General features: G+C 47.5%; 1 protein-coding gene across 3 annotated transcripts in view; it reads left to right on the plus strand.

Annotated features, from left to right (window-relative positions):
* The first annotated feature begins 2,334 nt into the window (after positions 1 to 2,334).
* PIK3R6 (phosphoinositide-3-kinase regulatory subunit 6) overlaps positions 2,335 to 14,353 on the plus strand; it is a 57,959-nt gene continuing 45,940 nt past the window's right edge. For all 3 annotated transcript variants that reach the window (XM_053570004.1, XM_053570006.1, XM_053570008.1), the window contains exon 1: positions 2,335 to 2,453. The gene's annotated coding sequence lies outside the window, so the exon portion shown is untranslated. The remainder of the gene's footprint in view (positions 2,454 to 14,353) is intronic.

Here is a 14,353-nt window from a genome sequence, read left to right on the forward strand (position 1 = left end):
TCCTCAAAAAAAGGACAATTAAGGACAATTAAGGTAATGGGGGGGGGTAAGGAAAAGTAGAGAGAGGGAAGGAGGGAGGGAGTGGGGCCGTGGTGTGTGCCACATCTTCTGGGGGCAAGACATGATTGCAAGAGGGACTTTACCTAACAAATGCAATCAGTGTAACCTGGCTTATTGTACCCTCAATGAATCCCCAACAATAAAAAAAATAAAAAAAAAAAAGAATCAATGATAGCAAATAAAAAATTAAAGTTTTTATAAAAAAAAAAAAAAGGAAGGTGCCTCAGATCCTCCTTGCAAGGGACAGCTCCCTGGCTGTCTATGGTCACCAAGCTGCAGAGACAGCAGCTAATGATAAGAAGAGCAAGGCAGCCACAAGAAGATGACATCAGCTTGTGATTTCCGATTCAGTTAGGCCAAAGCTGATAAGGAGAGGGGCTGTCCAGGATGGCCACACTGCCCAGGGCTGCTGAGTCTTGAACCCACAGGGGCTGAGTTTTTGGTCTTTTATCCTGTCCTGGGCTTATTCATTTCATTCATTCATTCGCCCATTCATTCATTCCTTCATCCATTTGCTTTCTGTAATGAGCCAGGCATTCTCTTAATAGTCTCTTATCCCGGGACGGGTAGGATAATGAACACAATCTAGCCCCTGCTCCCCCAGAACTTATGAGGGGAGGGAGGAAGGATGAGGTAGACATGTGACCTACCACCTCTAATACAAAGATGCAAGATAGAATGTGATTCCAGTCACATGAAGGGGACAGAAAAGACAGAGCTATGGGAAGGAGGCAGAACCGTGGAATAAATGATTTACTTTTACTTGATGGACTTCCCCCTCACCCCACCATCTTCCTCTGCAAAATGAAGGCTCAGAATAGGACCCAATCAAGCCCCTACAGAAAAAGTTTGGTCACTTTGCAGCTCCAAAGTCCATTGAGCTAAGTGACAGAAGCCTAACTCAAACAGACTTAATCCAAAAAAAGAATGGAATTTCTTGGGTCACATAACCGAACAGTGGATGCAGCATTGCTAAGTCCAGGTGTTTGAACACCACTGTCAGCCGTCCATTTCTTTCCACAGCCATTTTCCCCTTAGGCCAAATAGGATGACAGCGTAACATCCGTGAGCTTTCCAAAGGTCTAGAAATGTGTTGGGAGACTCCAAATAACGTTTAACTTCAAAATGTGAAAAAAGAGAAATAATATGACAAACTAGCAAATGGGTCACTGTGCAGTTGACCTGGTCTTCCCTCAACATGCGTCCCGGCAGCCCCACTGTCCCTCCTGGCACTGCTCTCTCCCAATTGCTAAGGTCAGCTGACACTTTTCATTCTATCTGCGTCCTCTCCGCAGCCGACACTGGGGACCATCCTCCCCTCCTTGACACGCTCTCTCTCCCTGGCTTCCACAGCGCTCCACTTTTCCTCCTGCCTCACTGACTTGCTTTTTCATTCTTCTCTGCTAAATAAAGGATGGTGAAGGGGGAAGCAGGAGAAGGATTAGGAAGAGAATCACACAGCCTGAATCATTACGAAACTGCAGTTCTGGGAAGAGCGGCAGTGAGGGGAGAAAGCCTGAGGTTAAAGACTGAGAAGGGACCAGCTCAAGAAGGACCTTACAAGTCACACTAAGGAGATTGGCTCTTCTCTCAAAAGTACGAGGGAGCCACTGGAGGTTGTAGCAGGCGTGTAACATGAGAGATGTGTTTCACCGTCAGAAAGAGACCTTTGGCTGTGGGGTGAAGGCAGGGTTGAAGGGAGGCCTCAGATGTTGCATTGTTTCAGGAGAAAGACCGTGGTGGCCTGATGAAGCAGTGACAGCCATGGGGATGGAAAAAAGTGGATGATTCATGAGATATTGACAGGGCATGGTGCACTTTAGATGTAACAGGCGAATGAAAGGTGTTGGGATGACAGCCAGGTTTCAGATTCTAAGGTGATCAATAGAATAGTGGGTTTAGAGCGGGAGAGGATGAACTTGCTCTGTCCCTGTTGACTTGAAGGTTGTTGGGGGACATCTGGGTGTTGATGGTTGGTGAGTCTGGAGCTTGGAAGAGAGCACACAGCTCCCTACATCACTACCCAGTCAGCCCCAGTGAGGTCCCTATGCAGGTCCCTATGCACCCCTCCCACAGATGGAGCTGGTTGTCTCGTTAGATCAGAATAAAGAACCCCCAGAGACTGTGGGTGACCACAGACGCTTCTTTAGAAAGCAGCCTTTCAGCAGGACGAGTTCTGGGAGGAGCTTCAAGGGCCACAGGGAAGAGGAAGGAAGGGGAGGGGACAGAGCTGTGACCCACAGGGCTTTTCTCTGCAGAACTGGAGACTGCAGCTGAGACCAAAGATACCCACTGGGGCTCCTCCAGGACACCTGGTTCTCCGGGGCTGGTGGCCTCGTTGGGCAGAGTGTGGGGAGCTAACTGGCTGGAGGAGTTGGGGGGCCACTGAGAAGGTAGGTGTTGGCTGGGATAAGACTTCCAGGGAAGGGTCGGGAGAGACAGATCTTTGCTGACCAGGTGGAGGGACTGGGGTAAAGGGAGCTGGACAGGGAGCCCGTGAGGGGCCCAGACACCCCTGGATTTTATTCACCCATGCTGAGGCTGCTGGGGCCAGCCTTTCTGAGAAGGGTTACCGCAGATGTGGCCGCCGTTAGGACCACTCTGCCAAGGTAAGATTGTTTCAGCCTATTTTCACATGATGAAGGGACCAGGACACTATGAGAAGGCCTCTCCTTCTTTTTCAATCCTGTACAGGCCAATAGTAATGGCACTGATCAGATGTGCCTGGCAACACAGAGTATGCCTGTTATCTCACATGTGTGGGGTTGGCTGGATAAGTGTTTTAATGCCCATTTAAAGGAGAAGAGTCTGAGGCTTAGGGAGATGAAGCAACTTGCCAAAGAGCAGATTGGAATTAGTAGGGAGCAGGACTCAAGGTGAAATGTCTGGACCTCCGCCTATGTCCTCTTTGGGGCCTCGTCTGTCCCTTCCTCTCCTGGGGAGTCTCGTGTGACAGTCCTGCTGGTCGGGTGGATTCTCTCCATACACATGGATTAAGCATCTTCTTTGTGTGCAGCTGGTGCCAGCATCTGACCAAGATCTGGTCTCTGCCATGAAGGTTGAGACGTGGCTTCAAGTGACTGACTTGGAAAGTAAAACATGCCTGGGTCCTCGGCGAGTGAAGTGGTGTGCAACGTGCACAGGACGGGCGAGAGGGACAGCAGGTGCAGGCTCAGGGAGGGCCCTGTGGAAGGTGGTACCAGGCTGAGGCTCCAGGGAGAGGGAGGACCCAGAGTGCAGAGATGAGGCAAGAGGCATCAGTGGGGGGAACAAAGTGTGCAATCCACAGGGGCAGGAAAGTGGGTGTAGAAGTCCGGAGGCAGGGAGGGGACAGCTAGAAGCTCCGCTCTGCTGTTAAGGCAGAGTTTAGGGAGGACTGGCAGGTGTGGACCTGTTCTGTTTATTTATTTATTTATTTATTTATTTTATTATTTTTTTTTTTGTAGAGACAGAGTCTCACTTTATGGCCCTCGGTAGAGTGGCCTCACACAGCTCACAGCAACCTCCAACTCCTGGGCTTAAGCGATTCTCTTGCCTCAGCCTCCCGAGCAGCTGGGACTACAGGCGCCCGCCACAACGCCCGGCTATTTTTTGGTTGCAATTTGGCCGGGGCCGGGTTTGAACCCGCCACCCTCGGTATATGGGGCCGGCGCCTTACCGACTGAGCCACAGGCGCTGCCCTGTTCTGTTTATTTATTTAGCTCTAAGTGGTTTTCACATATCATCTAATTTAATCCCACGACAATCCTATGAGGTAGGTGCTGTTACCAGGTCTCCTTTAAAGATAGAGAAACGGAGGCACAAAAGTTCTAAGCAACTAGCCCAAGTCTCCCTAGTGACAGTGAGGACTAGAACCCAGACAGCCTGGCTGCAGGTGCTCCCTGCCTGGCCACCATGCCACGCTGCTCTCACTGAGGCCTGCTGCTGGCCCCAATGCTCTTTTTAAGCCAGCACCTTGGGTGACATGGTGGGACTGGGACATGAACGCCAGGCTGCAGTCTCTGCCATCTGGTCCCTGCTGCATCCAGGCCCCAGGAGATCCACCCAGGTCCCCTGCCCCGGGAACAATGCTCCCTCGCCCCCCCCCCCACCACCACCACACACACTGGCTCTTCCACACCCAGGTGTTTCCTTCCTGGCCGTGCAGACACAGCTGAGGAAACAGGACTGCCCTGCTCCATGGGGCCAGCCAGGGAGGCATGGCCCTCACCTCCGGCCAGTCAGAAATCAGAAAAGTCCTCCCAGGCCTCACAGGGGTGACGGCTAAGGGTTGAGAAGCCTTCTCAGAGCTCAGCGCTCAGAATTCCGCGTTCTCATTCCCACTCTAAACCAGAGTTCGCTAGCACCCACACTAAACCAGAACACCAGCTCTGCTGTTTGGATGGTCTGACCTGTCCCTGAAATTCAGGGGCCAGGAGGAGTTTCTGGTGGGAGGAGAAGGGGAGGCTCACAGGCTCAGTGGACAGTGGGGAGGTGAGAGAACCAGGTGAGCAGGCTTGCAGGTCCCTGCCCTGTGTGGGTGGGTGGCGGGCAGAGTGTAGTCCTGGGGAGCACCGTGTCTTTCCTGCTGGGCTTTAGTCCATGCAAGGTCTGGTGGTGGGTTCTTCCATCTGGACAGCTTGTCCTAGGAGCTGACAATGGGGTTTGGGGTGCTAGAGTGGACAAGGACTGTCCGACCTGGAATCTCCATAGCTGAAACGCTGATCCTTGAGCCAGGCTTCCTCAGATGCTCCTGGAAGCCCTTTCCCCTCTGTCCTTCCTCCAGCCAGGAAGTCGTTCCCACATTACCTCGCACCAACTATCAGGAGCGGCATCTGCACCCAAAGAACCACTTCTGCGGTTCTGTGTTCGGTGGGTGGGCTCGTTGTACCCCCAGGCAGTGATCAGCTGTGAGTGCGCACCTGCCCTGAGGATTGCTCATTGCTGGTGTCCTGTATTTAAGGAAGAATGCTCTCTGAATCCCAACTCAGTCGTTTCTTTGTTCTTTTGTTCATTCATTCCTTCTTTATCTATAATCTCATCCCTCTGTCAAGAACTGTGAAGGAGCTGAGATTTTTATCTTAGTAACTAACAAGTTAGCCTACCACAATTTCATGGACTCTGGCAAAACCTGAGACCCCAGAGTCAGAGATAAAGGATTTTATTACTCGCAGCACAAGCAGCACAAGTGTCAGGTTCATTGGTTCCCTTTGCCCCCAGGTCCCATGAACACAGCATGGAGGCCAATCCAAGTGGATGCTGTGAACCCTCGGCTTAGGAACCCCCAAATTTTCATTATGAGTTGCAAGCAACGCTGTCTGATTTTCACCCTAAAAGGAAACATTATCTCAATTATATTGGACAGAAAATAAATCTGCCTTCTGCCCTGGAAGGAGACACTATCTTCTAAGGCTATTTGCTATACGGACATTTTTGAAAAGGTCGTAGAGAACAAATGCTCACAAGGCATGTGCGAACAGAAACCTACGGAGAATTGTCTCCCAGCACCCTCCTGTTGCCCCCCTTGTTTATTGCACCCTAGCCACACCGACCCTTGAAAACTCTGGTGCCCTCTCACCTCAGGACTTGGCCTGATTCTCTGTGCTCGGAGCATTTCCCCTGCAGATACTATGTGGCTTGCTGCCTTGCCTCTTTCAGGCTTCTGCTCCACAGGGCTCCTGCCAGCGAAACTCATTCTTTCAGAGACCTCACCTGCACTTGGGAGAAGACCTTGGCCAAAGGGTACAAAGTTTCAGTTAGACAGGAGGAATAGGTTTTTTGAGATCTATTGCCCAGCAGGATGACTACAGTTAATCATGGTGTAGTGTAGGCTCAGCGCCTGTAGCTCAGCAGCTAGGGCACCAGCCTTGTACACCAGAGGTGGTGGGGTCGAATCCGGCCTGGGTCTGCCAAACAACAATGACAATTACAACCAAATAACCAGGCTTTGTGGCAGACACCTGTAGTCCCAGCTACTTGGGCGGCTGAGGCAAGAAAATCACTTAAGCCCAAGAGTTTGAGGTTGTTGTGAGCTGTGACGCCATAGCACTCTACAGAGGGTGACATAGTGAGACTCTGTCTCAAAAAAAAAATAGTAATAGTGTAGTTTATATTTCAAAATTGCTAAGACAGTAAATGTTAAGTGTTCTCACAAATGATACCTATGTGAGGTGATGGATATGTTAACTAGTTTGATTTAATCATTCCACATTACAAACACATATCGTAACATCTCTTGGTGCCCCATAAGTGTATACAATTGTAAGTTGTTGATTAATAATACAGAATATTGAAAATTTTAAATACGTATATTTAAATACCTATATATGTATAAACTTCATACCCTCCCAACTCTACAACCCCTCATTCCTCTTCCCAACTACATTTTTAATAGTATTTATCATCATCATATATACAATTTAATTATTTGGTTTATTGCGTGTCCCCTCCACACCTGCGGAGATGCAAACTGTATGAGGTTAGGCATTTTGTTCACTTTAACCTACTGTCTTATCTCCAGGACTTGGGACAGTGTCTGAGCCATAGAAGGTGCTCAGGAACTACTGAATAGATGGAACTGTGAATGCTGCGGGCAGTGAAAGGTGGGAGGCCACAGTGTGGGTGACCACAGGGCTTGGGTCCCATGGCCACTTTTCTGGCTGCCTCTTACAGCTACTGGGAATCTTGCTGGCTTGGTGGGGGTCTGCATATTGCTTCCTGTGATGTGCATTCCTGCTGTTACTGGGGACCCTGAGGGATGTGAGGACGGAGAGACAAGCCGTGATGTGCCACTTGATGAGTCAGCACCTTGCAGGTTGTTTTGTGGCAGAAAACGCCGCAGCCTGGGTTGTCCAAGATGAGGCATAAGAGAGATCAGCCGCCCGCAGGTGACACAGGTGGCCACTACGTGAGTGTGGCAGGGCACAACATCCTTCTCACCACGACGTCCTTCCCACCCCCTATGGGACTGCTGTCCTCTTTGCAGTATTCTGAACATCCGTGTAATCTCTGCTTCGTGGACCATTTGTTGTACCAACTGTGCCCAGTGGACTTCTTTCTGCCTCCTAGCCTGAGAGTGGCTTGGGAATAGTGGCTCCATCCTGTCGTCTTTATACATGAGCCTGGCCTTCTCTCATTCAACCACATTTATCAATAGCCTTCCATGTGGCATACATAATGTCAGGTAAAGGGGACTCACTCAGTAGTGACCAGAGTCCCTGCCGTTGTGGAACTTACAATAACCAGTCAATTAACAAACATGTACAAACAGGTACTAACGTAAAATGCAGAGATGCACCATAAATATTTGCTGACTGCATGGATGCGGTGGCTCATGTTTGTAATCCCAGCACTTTGGGAGGCGGAGGCAGAAGGATGGCTGGAGTCCAGTGGCTTGAGATCAGCCTGGACAGCATAGTAAGACCCAATATTTATAAAAATAAGAAAAAAATTACCCAGTGTGGTGGTGTGTGCCTTCAGTCCCAACTACTCAATGGCTGGAGCAGGAGGATCTTTTGAGCCTAAGAATTTGATACTGCAGTGGGCTATGATTCAGTCACTTTACTCCAGCCTGGGTGACAGAAAAAGAGAGAGAGAGTTGTCTCTAAAAAAAAAAAAAAAAAATTGTTGAATGAATATGAGTCTGCAGGCAATCCTAATGCCCAGTTCATATCAGGCACCCGGTAATTAACTCTTCTCTTGGGAGAATTACAACTTGCACCACTATAGAACCTGGATTGCCTGTGCATGAATGATGACCCACATAGGCCGATAGTGCTGGTGTGGGGTCCCTGGTACTGGCCATACAGAGGAAGCAAAAGTGGGAGACACCGAGGACCTGGGAGCCCAGGTGCATCCGCACATCAGTAGCGGCTGATTGTTGCCACACTGGACTATGGGCCCAGAGTTGGCAGATATTCCAGTTATTTCTTTTAAATAAAAGCTGGAAATCTTGATTTAAAAAAAAAAAAGTAAAATCTAACTTTTAAATGTTAGCCATAGATTCAAGTTTCCAAAAACTGTGGCTTCTTCCGGAGGAAAAAAACTGATGAACCAGAGGACAAATAAGAAGGACACTGGCTTTTCATTGCACGGTTATTTGTACCTTTTAGATTTTTGCCACAGTCATGTTTTTTTTGCGTGAAATGTGAATTTTAATAATATACTAGGCAGAGTGTTCTCTGGGGCTGCCCCTGGGAATCTGTGACATTAGTAGTGTTGTTAATATTGTATTAATCGGGGTGCTGCAGAGAGGCAGAACCAATAGAGGATACTAGAGAGGGCTTGGCTCATGTGATTATGGAGTCTGAGAAGTCTCACATCTGCTTTCCGAAGCTGGAGGCCCAGCAAAGCCAGTGGTAGAGTTCCAGTCCAAGTTTGAAGACTTGATGACCAGGGAGCCAATGGCCTAAGTCTCTGAGTGCCAAGTCTGGAGAACCAGGACCACCGATGTCTGAGGACAGAAGATGGATGTTCAGCTCAATCAGAGAGAGCAAATTCACCCTTCCTTCTCCTTTTTGGGTCCTCACCAGACTGCTTGATGCCCACCCACATTTGTAAGGGCAGATTTTCTTTACTTAATCTACCAGTTCGAATGCTAATTCTTTTGGGAAACACCCTCACAGGCATATCTAGAAATAATGTTTCACCGGCTATTTGGGAATCCTTACCCCAGTCAAGTTGACACATAAAACTACCCATGACAAGCATGCTGTGAGCACTGGGCTGTGAGACAGTTTCAGTGCACTCTTGGCAAGCCGGGAGTGTGTCAGGTTTGCTCCAAGGGTCTTGGGCAGGTAGAGCCACACTGTGGTCACTAATAAGTTTTGGACTGGCAGATCACCAGTCTCTATGGGCTAGACTGTCTCATTCATTTGTCTCTGAACTCTCAAGTCTTGCAGCAATTTCTGGCACATGGTTTGTGTTCCACAGATGCTCTTTGGTTTACTCAGCAACCTCAGCTACCCCAAACCCTACCAGGAGCTCAAAAAAGAGTCAGACGGGACCCTGAGCAGCCCAAATAGATGTTCCAAGTCCACGGATAGAGGTGTCATTTGCTTTTTGTAAATGGCTCAGGCTGTTTCTGTATGTGACATACAAGATGATCCCATGTGTCTGTCTGGCTTCCCAGCAAACTGGAGATTGGGTATAAGAGCAGAGAAGGCCAAGGCAGGGCTGCAGGCTAACACAGAAGGTGCTTTGTTCAAGTGAGAAAGAGGCACCTCCTCTGAGCAGCAAATTACAGCAAGGGCCTCTTGGGATGGATGAACTGCAAAACCTCACCTTCCCTGGCTCGGTGACTCACAAAAGGTCAGTGGGGCAGTTAAGTAGGTGGGACTGCAGCCCTGATTCACCCATTGCGTGCAGGACACAGCGCTGCATGCATGGAACTCAGAAAGTAGGAGTCACTCAGTGGAGGGTGGAGGCTGCCCTCACCCACCAACAGCTCCTGCTGTCTTCACTGTTTCATAGCATAGCTCATCTAATCAGTTCCCATCAAGACTTGATGAAAAAAAACATTCCGAGGTTTGGTGCCTGAAAGGGCAAACTTTATTTCCCAAAAATTCACCTCATTCCTGAAGTGAAGGCAAATGAGATGCTGATGCATTTTGAGAATGAGTTACATTCTGCTTGTTTCCATTTCCTGTCTCAGTGCAGGCGTGTCCCCTGAGGGCTCTCCCCCACCACTCTATGGCCAGCAGCCCCAAAGGACAGGAAATAGATGAGACAAAGGTTGCTGCAGTAGGAACAAGGTGGACCTGCACAAATACATGTAAATGCTGAATGAAGGTTTGATGAGTGAACAAGTGAGTGAAATAAGAAGCTAAGGAATTGGCGGGCGCCTGTAGTCCCAGCTGCTCGGGAGGCTGAGGCAAGAGAATCGCGTAAGCCCAAGAGTTAGAGGTTGCTGTGAGCCGTATGACGCCACGGCGCTCTACCCGAGGGCGGTACAGTGAGACTCTGTCTCTACAAAAAAAAAAAAAGAAGCTAAGGAATGAAGGAATAAGGAGCTTCCTGATGGTGATTGTTAAAGCTCCTTAGAATTTTACTTTCAATTAAAAATCAGTCCAGAAACTCTCAGGATATACAGTTCTCTTTTAGTCTTTATCTGTGAGGTTTGGAGCAGGGAGAAGAAGGGGTGACAAGGGCGAGGAAGGTGGCCGTGACCCTGCACCCCAGGTCGAGATCTGCACCTTGGCCCTGGTTCCATCATTTATTGGCCAGGCGGATTTTGGCAATATTCTGCATCTTCAGCTATTCATCAAATGTTCATCTAAAATACAGATTCCTCGTCTACTGAGGACGGCACTGCCCTCGCTGCTAGCCATGGAGTAGCAAAGCAGGTACGCCAGGACCCAGTGTCTGTGGAGCTCATATTCTAATCAATAGCTGCTATGGTGTGGATATTTGTCCTTGCCAAACCTCATGTTGAAATTTGATCCCAGCATTGGAGGTGGGGCCTAGTAGGAGGTGTCTGGGTCCTGGAGGCAGATCCCTCAGGAATACAATCAGTTTCTTCTGGGGTGAGTGAGTTCTCCATCAATCCCCTCCAGAGCTTCTTGCTTAAAAGAGACTTGCATCTCCCCTCTCTCTCTACCCTCACCCATCCTGCCCTTCTTACCAAGTGACCAAGTGATCTCTTCACACAATCCCAGCTTCTCTCCCAAATTCTGCCCTGAGCTGAAACAGCCTGAGGCCCTCACCAAATACTGATGCCCAATCTTGAACTTTCCAGCCACCAGCATAGAGAGCCAAATAAACCTCTTTTTTTTACAAACTATCTATTCTCAGGTATTCTGTTATAGCAACAATAAATGTATTAAGACGATAGCCAAAAAACCTAATCAGGACCAGAAAATTCCCATTACTGACAAATGCTATAAATAAAACCAAAGAGTATACTGGAATATGACTGGGAGGGCTATTCTGGGCAGAGTGGTCAGGAAGGGCCTCTTTCTGAGGAAATGACATTTGAAATGAAACCTGGATGTTGAGAGGGAGCCAGCTGTGGGGAAAGCTGAGGGAAGGCTGCTCCAGGCAAAGGCGTGCAAAGGCCCTGAGGTTGGGCCAAGTTTGGCAAGTTGGAGCTACCCAAGCACCAACAGTCTGGTGAGTGAGAGGAGGAGTGGGTCAAGATGCAGCAAGAAAGATGCACTGGGGCCAGATCAGGCAAGCTTGGAGGCAGGAGAAAGAGCCCAGAATTTACTAGATCAAAGAGAAGGCACCGGAGGGCTTCAACCAGAGAGTGTAGGGGAAAGAATGGAAGCTGGAAGACTCAGTAGGGGCACTGCCATGATCCAAGCAGGCGATGATGGTGGCTTAGACCCAATGAGGATTGGGGCAGAGGTTATTAGGAATATTCTCTACATCTGCACAAGTAATAGTGGGGGACTTCAGACCCCTATACTCCTAAGTCTTATTTGGAAAGCTTCCCTTGGCCTCCTCGCCTCCCCCCACCCCCCACCCACACGCACAGGATTTGAGGTCAGGACCTGGCTCTGTTCTGTGCCTGTGAGTGGTGGTTCTGTTCACACTATTATTATTTACAACTCCTCCCCTCAGTCTGGGAATGCCCCAAGCTCAGCCACCATCTGATTTTCATGAAAGGAAATGTCATGAATTTTAAATTTTCATGTTTGAATTTTCATGGTTCACTTTGAATTCAATGCCTACTGTTATTCACAAAATCATGTCAGGGAGCACTTTTATTTTATTTTTTATTTCAAAATATTGCAGGGAACACTTTTAGAGAGAATGACATGAATTTTTATGCTCCTCTCTGTAGTGGGACTTTGGGTCCCTGATATCCACAGACAGCCTTTAACGACACGGTGTCATTCACTAGTTTGGCATTCTCTCCAGGTATGAGGTCTCAGAGAGGCCAGTACCAGGCCACACTGGCCAAGGGCCAGAGAGCTGGACATGAACACAGTTCTGCAGACTCCAGCGGTCACCCCTAGCACAGGAGGGAGCAGCCTAACACCTCCACAGTCCCTGGAGCCCAGGGAGAGGAAGAGGAGTGTTTATTTTAATAGCATTATTACTTGTTATGTTAAAAGTCATCCACAGTGAAATGTTCTTAAATTGAATAGTGGGCTTACAGATGTTCATTTAGTTACTATACTATTTCACAACTTACCTATATTTTAGCTCACTTTTTTTGTGTGTGCCACCTGTTACATAGTAAAATATAACATACTTAATATTAAGAAATCAGAACATGTCACAATGTATTAAAATAAAAATTACCTGTAATCCCACTGCTTATAGGTAAATGTAAATGAAATCACTTTTTGGTTTTGTTTTTTTTTAGTAGAGACAGAGTCTCACTGTACCGCCCTTGGGTAGAGTGCTGTGGCATCACACGGCTCACAGCAACCTCTAACTCTTGGGCTTATGCGATTCTCTTGCCTCAGCCTCCCGAGCAGCTGGGACTACAGGCGCGCGCCACAATGCCCGGCTATTTTTCTGTTGCAGTTTGGCTGGGGCTGTTTTTTTTTTTTTTTGTTTGTTTGTTTTTTGGTGTAGTTTAGTGTGTATCATTAGAAGATGAGACTTCTCACACACACACAAATAAGTGCAAGTAAAATTGGGGAAATGTGAATAAAATTGTATCAATGTCAATGTCCCGGTTATGACATAATATAGTTTTTCAAGATGTTATCATTGGGGAGAAACTGGATAAAGGGTACACAGGGTCTCTGCATTTTTTCTTACAACTGCATGTGAATCTATGATTATCTCAAAATTTAAAGTTTAGGGAAAAAAGGTAAGGATTTTCTCTCCGAACATAACTACAATAGTGTTACCGCCTTCTCCCAAAATTTCTGTAGTGTTCAAATATCCAATTGCCTCAAATGTAATACATGCAATTGGAAATTGTTTCTGATGGTTTGAATTGGGAGCTAAACAAGGCTTGTAGGTTACCATCAGTTGCTAATGTTCCTCAAGCCCCTTTTCATCCACAGGTCCCCTCCTCTCCATCAACTTCCTATCTCTCCTCGCCACCCTGTCTCTACCTTCCTTGCTATTTAGGATTTCGTCCTGCATTTTGTGTCTGCATTTTGAAGATTGCGTCCAGGTCGTGTGCTTCCACATGTTCTCTGTTTCCTGTAAATTGGTCACTGGATATAGAGGCCTATTTGCTTTTAGAATATATAAAACATGCACAGACTTTTTATGAATTATAACAGCACAAGGGTGTGAAACTGAAAAGTCAGCCACCGTCACACCGGGTCCTCGGGTGTCTTTGCAGAGGCAGCTGTTGTCTTGTGTGTGGATGATCTGGTTTAATACGGCTGTGAGAGGACCATCGAATGTACCAAAAGATTCTTTTACTTTTGAAGATGCAAAGGCCATGACCCTCTCCCTGTTTGAGCAAATTCTAGAATTGATAAAACCTATGAAAACATATAAGCATCTGATGCCAGTTACAAATTAAGGTGTGGGCTTTTCCTTTTTTTTTTTTTTTTTAATGCTTTATGTCATTATTTTTTTAATTTACATATAGTCAAATGGACTATTATTGTTTTACAGTTCTGTGAGTTTTAACACAAGTATAGATTTACGTGACCATCACCACAGTCAGGATACAGAACGTTTTTGTCACCACCAAAATTTCACTTCTGCCCCCCCATAGTCAACACTTCTCCTAGCCCCCCGTAATCCTGATCTGGTTTTTGTTGTTGATGTTTGTTTGTTTTCCTTGAGCCAGGGTCTCGTTCAGTTGCGCTAGCTAGAGTGCAGTGGTGTCATCATAGCTCACAGCAACCTCAAACTCCTGGGTTCAGGAAATCCTCCTGCCTCAGCCTCACAAATAGCTGGGCCTACAGACAACCGCCACAGTAATGCTTGGCTACTTTTTCTGTTTTTTTGGAGAGATGGAGGCTCACTGTTGCTCAGACTAGTCGCAAACTCATAAACTCATGCGATCCTCCCACCTTGGCCTCCCAAAGTGCTGGGATTACAGGCATGAGCCGCCATGCCCAGCCCTGCTCTGTTCTTTGACTCCATAGTTTTTCCTTTTCTAGATGTCATCTAAACAAAAGCATACAGCGTGTAACCGTCAGAGTCTGGCTGCTTTTACTCAGCATAACGTCTTTGAGATTCACGCATGTCGTTTCACCAGTTCTTTTTGTCACTGGGTATCCCATTGTATGGCTGTATCACAATCGGCTTATCTACTTACCCATTGAAGGCATTTAGATTGTTTCCAGTTTGAGCAATTATGAATAGAGCTGCTATACATATCCACAAGCAGGTGTTTTTGTGAACATGAGTTTTCATTTCTCTAGGAAACAGCTAGCAGTGGGGT

This window comes from Nycticebus coucang, chromosome 18 (genome assembly GCF_027406575.1).
Source record: "Nycticebus coucang isolate mNycCou1 chromosome 18, mNycCou1.pri, whole genome shotgun sequence".
Classification (NCBI taxonomy): domain Eukaryota; kingdom Metazoa; phylum Chordata; class Mammalia; order Primates; family Lorisidae; genus Nycticebus; species Nycticebus coucang.